The sequence below is a fragment of the Gossypium raimondii genome, chromosome 10, assembly GCF_025698545.1.
Source record: "Gossypium raimondii isolate GPD5lz chromosome 10, ASM2569854v1, whole genome shotgun sequence".
Taxonomy (NCBI): Eukaryota; Viridiplantae; Streptophyta; class Magnoliopsida; order Malvales; family Malvaceae; genus Gossypium; species Gossypium raimondii.
The window spans coordinates 59,699,789-59,706,982 of record NC_068574.1 but is presented as its reverse complement, the minus strand read 5'-3'; the positions used below and the strand labels follow the sequence as shown (position 1 = coordinate 59,706,982).

At 37.0% G+C, this 7,194-nt stretch overlaps 1 pseudogene; it reads left to right on the top strand.

The window, feature by feature from the left end:
• Positions 1–248: 248 nt before the first annotated feature.
• Positions 249–6,610, top strand: LOC105775699 (NAC domain-containing protein 2-like; annotated as a pseudogene).
• The last annotated feature ends 584 nt before the right edge of the window (positions 6,611–7,194 follow it).

Genomic DNA, 7,194 nt, shown 5'->3' with positions numbered 1-7,194 from the left:
ATAAATAATATATGAGAAAAGGTTTAAAATATATAAATATGTAACAAATTTTACAAAAATGTTGAAATCAGGCATATTAGTGACTAAGTCAAAATAAAAATGAAATCAAGAGTAAAAATGATGAAGCAATATGCAAATAGGACTAAAATGAAATTTAAACAAGATTCTAGGGGCGGATTCAGAAATAACAAAAACAAAATCTATCTCAACTCAAATTTCTAATACATCTCTATAATCACAACACAATCTCAGGTAATCAAATTATGGAGAATTCAATGTTGAAGAGGCTGAGAGAAGAAGAAGATGAAGAATATTTCAGAAAGCTCCCGGCTGGTTATAGATTCAAACCAACCGACCAGGAGCTTACGGATTATTACTTAAGACGAAAAATTTCGGGTCTTCCATTGCCGCCCAATAAAATAAGAGAGGTTAATTTCTACAGTCATGATCCTGAAACTCTTACAGGTTTTGATTCTTTTTTCTTTATTTTTTCTGAATTTGTAAAATATTAGTTTTCTCTTTAGTTTTCTTTTATTGGTTATTTTATTTTCGTTTTGATTAAATAGCCATGAACAATAAGGTATCGTCGAATGAAGTCGAAAAAGAATGGTATTATTTTACGCCACGAGAACGGAAATACACAAAATGGATCAAGGCCGGCGAGGAAAGCCGGTAACGGATACTGGAAAGCAGCCGGAGCCGATAAGGTGGTCCTTCTTAAAGGAAAGAAGATCGGATCTAAAAAGACTTTAGTCTTTCACGAAGGGAAACCACCGAGTGGGTCTAAAACAAATTGGATTATGCATGAATATGTATCAAGCCATGCTCCTGTTAGAGTAAGACATGGCAAGGAAGACATGAAGGTACCATCTTTCAAATATGTGAAATTTTTTTATTGTAAATTCGAATTTAGTACTTATTTTCGAATTGTTTTTGTTTTCTTTCAGCTCGATAATTGGGTCTTGTGTAAATTATATAAAAACTCAAGGGAAGAAAAGCAAAAACATAGAACCCCACAAGAAGGGAACGGTCTTGAATGGCAAGAGAAAGTTGAAGCTGATATAGCTGCAATTGTACCTAACAAAATGGCTGCTGCTGTTAGTGAACCCATTAATATGGTTGCACCACCTGCTTATCATCAATATGAACAACTTGACGTTGAACCATTTAACATGAATTTTGAACAAGACACTAATTGGATACCTGAACAAGACAATCCAATTCCTCTTTTCGGTGAAAACAGTAATTATTATATGTTTGATAATAATCCAACACTTGGAGGAGGTTTCTAGCAACAGGTTCCAAATTTTGGTGATTTTGTAACAAATGCTGCTGCTGCTGCTGCTCCAATGACTTCTGTTGAAGTTAGTTTCCATGCTTCACGTGCAGCAGCAATCGTGGCCATGCAGGTCACATGGAGCAAAGAAGCAGCACGTGAAGGCAGCAACTGGAACTTGTGAATGCTGTCCAAATTCAACTTATTTTGTTGGTTTGAGTTTATAGTTTGCAACTTAGTTCTTTTAGAACTTAGTTGGTAAATCTTTTGATGTAATTTCAGATGTTGATTGACTGAAAATTCAGCAAAGCAACTAGTGCAAGCTAGTCTAGCAATTTTCTATGTATTAAGTGGTGTTAGGTAAGTGTTTTAGTATTTTGACTTATAAGCTTAACTCATGTTTGATATATGTAATGGCAACTTGCCAATACTTTGTTAATGAAAAATTCAGCTTGTTTTTCATTCATATACTCTCTATTTTTGCTTTCAATTTTTGTTCTTTAAAGAAAAGAAAGTTTCTGCTTTGTTTCTTCTCCAAGTCACAAGGCTTGCCGATTAAGCAAAGCTAAATCAGCTTGCTCACTGCCTTTGACACGAATAATTGGTATCTAGAGCCTTTGTCTTAGTGAATCTATTGCATTTGAAACACAACTCGAATGGCTTCTTCAGGCTTTTCTCCAATAGCCCCACCAGTTTTCAATGGAGAGGGCTTTCACATATGGGTGGTCAAGATGAAGACTTAACTGTAGGCCTTTGATCTGTGGGAAGTTGTAAACACCGATGTTGAGCCAGCACCACTTAGAGCCAATCCCACAGTGGCTCAAATCAGACAACATGCTGATGAGAGGACTAAAAGGCACAAAGCCATGTCCTGTATTCAAAACTGTGTGTCAGATGTCATCTTCACCAGAATTATGGCTTGTGAGACACCAAAGCAAGCTTGGGACAAGCTTAAAGAAGAGTTCCAAGGCACAGAGAGGACAAGGCAGCTGCAGCTGTTGAATTTGATAAGAGATTTTGAAAACTTGAAGATGAAGAAAGAAGAAACAGTAAAGCAGTATGCAGATAGGATCATGGTAATGGTCAATAGCATAAGGCTCCTTGGTGAGCAGTTCAATGAAGCAAGGATAGTTGAGAAAGTCCTCTCTACCTTACCTGAGAGGTATGAGGCAAAAATATCCTCTTTAGAGGATTCAAGAGACCTAGCTAACATCTCTCTAAGTGAGCTAATCAACTCCTTCTATGCTCAGGAGCAAAGGAGAGCTAGCAGGGTCGAAGAGCACCAAGAATGTGCTTTTCAAGCCAAGGCCAGAGAGGCCTCGAGCACCAATGCCTACAAAGGCAAAAAGGTTTGGAAAAACAGACCTAAGCCTGATGCTGCAAGGAGAGGAGACTAACCTTGCAGGCACTACAAAAGGCCTGGTCATTCGGAAGAAAAATGCTGGTTTAGACTAGATGCATTATGTCAACATTGCAAGAAGAGAGGGCATGTTGAAAGGGCCTGCAAAAACAAGGGCAGACCTAGGCAGATTCAATCACAACAGAAAAATGTAGAAGCTCGAGTGGCTGAAGACAATAGTGACCATGAAGAGCAGGTCTTTACTGTGTCATGCTCAGCTACTCAGAAGAAGGGCTCAAAAGGTTGGCTATTGGACAATGGTTGCACTAACCACATGTCACCAGATGTAACCATTTTCAAAACCTTAGACAGAAGCTGCAAGACCAAAGTGAAGGTTGGAAATGGTCAGTTTATAAAGGCTGAATGAAAAGGGGATGTGTTAATATGCACTCTTACAGGTGGTAAAGTCATTCCAAATGTGCTCCTAGTGCTAGAAATTGATAGAAATCTTCTCAGCATTGCTCAATTGCTCGAGAAAGGCTACTCAGTGGTGTTCAAAGGGAAGGAATGCCAAATTGCTGATCCAAATGGATCAAGCTTCATGACAGTCACTATGACTGATAATTGTTTTGAATTTAATTGGCCAAGTGACTCACAACATTCAGCCTGTACTGCCTCGACTGAAAATTCCAAGCTTTGACACCAAAGGCTTGGGCATGCTAACTTCAGATCAATTATTCAAATGGTCAGAGAAGATCTAGTTGAAAACTTCACCAACTCTGTTGAAAAGGATGAGATTTGTGAGGTTTGTCAACTTGGAAAACAGGCCAGATTGCCATTTCCTACCAATAAATCCTGGAGAGCTTCAGAGAGATTACAGCTCGTACATACTGATGTGTGTGGCCCAATGAAGACAAATTCACTCAATGAGAACAGGTACTTCATTCTTTTCATTTATGATTGTACCAGATATTGCTGGATTTTCTTCTTGAAATATAAATCTAAGGTAGCTCAAGCTTTTTTGAAGTTTAAATCAGCAGCTAAAATAGAAACAGGATGCAAGTTGAAGTCTATAAGATCAGACAATGGGGCTGAGTATACCTCAGCTCAGTTTCAAGCTATTTGTAATGATGCAGGTGTAAACATCAGCTAACCAATGTTTATACACCTCAGCAAAATGGGGTTAGTGAAAGGAAAAACAAAAGTCTATTGGATATGGCAAGGTGCCTTCTGTTTGAGAAACAATTGCCCAAGACCATGTGGGCTAAAGCAGTTAACACTGCTGTTTACATTCAGAACAGGCTACCAACCAAGACATTAGACCATAAGACTCCATTTGAGGCCTGGTTTAGATTTAAACCATCATTGGCTTATATAAAAGTCTTTGGTTGCCTATGTTATGCACAAATACCAACTGTGAAAAGAGACAAGCTGTCAAAAAGGGCCCAACCTGGTATTCTGGTAGGCTACAGCTCAGTCAAGAAAGGTTACAGGATCTTGGATCCTTCAACAAATAAAATCTAAGTGAGCAGAGATGTGGTCTTTGATGAAAAAGGTTGCTGGAATAGGGAAAGAAATGAGCCAGAAGCTATTTCTGAAGAGCTGATGGCTGATCAGACAGAACCTGACCAGTTTGGTCCTGAAATGGACATTGATGATGTGCCTGTCAGGGGCACAAGGCTCTTGAATGAAATTTATGAGAGAGCACATGTTGCCACAGTAGAACCAAGCAGTTTTGAAGAAGCAAAGGCTGATGAAGGATGGAAGCAAGGCATGGTTGATGAAATCAACATGATTCAGAATAATCAAACATGGGAGCTGGTTGAAAGGCCTACTAACAAGAAGACTATTGGTGTAAAATGGGTCTATCGAGTCAAACAAAATGCTGATGGGAGTCTAAAAAAATTGAAAGCCAGACTAGTTGTCAAGGGATTTAGCCAAAGATATGGTCTAGACTACATTGAGACTTTTACACCAGTATCTAGGCTTGATACAGTCAGAATGTTAGTTGCTTTGGCTACACAAAAGTAGTTGACCATTCATCAGTTAGATGTGAAGTCTGCATTTCTTAATGGCTTACTGGAAGAAGAAATTTATATTGACCAGCCTCAAGGATTTGTTGAATCTGGCAAGGAACAAATGGTATACAGACTCAAAAAGGCCTTATATAGCTTGAAGCAAGCTCCTAGAGCCTGGTATGCTCGAATTGACAACTATTTGGTCAGTTTGAGATTTGAGAGTGTTAGTGAACCAACACTATATGTCAAGAAGAATGAAGTTGAAACACAACTCATTTTGTCCCTTTATGTTGATGATCTCTTGGTGACAAGAGGAGACAAGATTATGTTGATCGATTTCAAAACTAAAATGATGGAGATGTTTAAAATGCCTGACTTAGGCAGAATGAACTACTTCCTTGGAATGGAGGTGATGCAAATCAGAAAATGAATATTTTTTAGTAAAAAATCCTTTGCCATGAAGATTTTAAACAAGTTCTCTATGCAGAAATGTAAGCCAACTAGCACACCTATGGCTGTTGGCATGAAACTATCGAGCCAAGAAATTGTAAGCCAGTCTGTGAATCTATGTACAAAAGTCTTATTGGTAGCTTATTGTATTTGATAGCAACCAGGCCTGATATCATGTTTGCTATTAGTTTGTTATCGAGGTTTATGAATTGTTGCAATGAGCAGCATTTACAAGCAGCAAAGAGAGTGCTAAGGTACATCAAAGGCACCCTTGGCCATGGTGTATTATTCAACAAAGCTGAAAGCTTGAAGTTAATAGGCTATACTGATAGTGACTGGGCTAGTTCGTGTGATGACATGAAAAGCACTTCTGGATATGCTTTTAGTCTTGGCTCAAGCATGTTTTGTTGGGGTTCGAGGAAGCAAAATCTTGTGGCACAATCAACAGCAGAAGCTGAATATGTTGCTACTACAGAAACTGTAAATCAAGCCATATGGCTTAGAAAAATCCTAGTTGATTTGAACTAACATCAAGAAGGAGCAATAGAGATTTATTGTGATAACAAGTCTGCTGTTGCAATTGCAAAGAATCCTGTTTTCCATGGTAGAACAAAGCATTTTAATATCAAGCTACATGTGATAAGGGAAATGGAGCAAGCTCATGAGATAGAGCTGGTTCATTGCAATTCAGAGAAGCAAATCGCAGATATTTTTACAAAGGCACTTAATGTGTCAAGATTTATAAATTAAGGAAGCAGCTAGGTGTTACAAGCATGGAAACTAAGGAGGAGTGTTGAAGTTAGTTTCCATGCTTCATGTGCAGCAGCAACCGTGGCCATGCAGGTCACATGGAGCAAAGAAGTAGCACATGAAGGCAGTAACTGGAACTTGTGAATGTTGTCCAAATTCAACTTATTTTGTTGGTTTGAGTTTATAGTTTGCAACTTAGTTCTTTTAGAACTTAGTTGGTAAATCTTTTGATGTAATTTTGGATGTTGATTGACTGAAAATTCAGCAAAGCAACTAGTGCAAGCTAGTCTAGCAATTTTCAATGTATTAAGTGGTGTTAGGTAAGTGTTTAGGTTTTATTTTGACTTATAAGCTTAACTCATGTTTGATATACGTAATGGCAACTTGCCAATACTTTGTTAATGAAAAATTCAGCTTGTTTTTCATTCATATACTCTCTATTTTTGCTTTCAATTTCTGTTCTTTAAAGAAAAGAAAGTTTCTGCTTTATTTCTTCTCCAAGTCACGAGGCTTGCCGATTAAGCAAAGCTAAATCAGCTTGCTCACTGCCTTTGACACCAACAACTTCAATGTTTCCTCTTGGTAATCAGTTCCAGCCCATGGCCAATGTTGGTTTTAACTTGCCACTATTGCCGTTGCAATTTCAAATTATTAATTTTGCCATTGCCGCCGCCAGCATGTAGCTTTTCTGGTGTCATCCTTGATTTTGATTTCTCTATTGATAAGTACCTTTTGGATTTTGAGTTTGGTATGCCACCACCACCCGAGTTTTGTTGAATATTTGGTAATCAAATTGATATTTCTTTGGGTTTTTATTTTATTTTATTTTTTAAACATTTTTAGGGTTTTTTTAGCAATGTTAGATTTAAGTTTGATTATTTTTATAGGATGTTTGATTATTTTTAGGGTTAGGGCTTAGAATCCAAATCTACCATTGGTGTTGAATTTGGGGTTAATCAGTTTAAATTGGGATGTTTCGATTTCGACTTAAATTGTGGTCTTTCCAATTGAAAAAGGTAAATTTTTTACTATAAATTAAAACGGTAAAAATTCACTAATTCGATAATTAATCAAGTTATTCGGATCAACTCGAATAAAAAATTAAGTTTTTCTGTTTAATTTGAATATAAATTTCACAATTCGAGTTATACGAAAATCCGAATAAAAAAGACAAAATTACGTCGTTTTGATAAATGTTTACCTTTTTTAAGGTTAAAAGTCAAAACCATTAAGTTAAAAGGCAAAACTACATCGTTTTGATAAATATTTATTCTTTAAGTTAAAAGGTAAAATCATTATATTGTTTATATATATAGTTAAATAATCTTGTATTTCGTAAACGCAACATTGAGTATAAATAA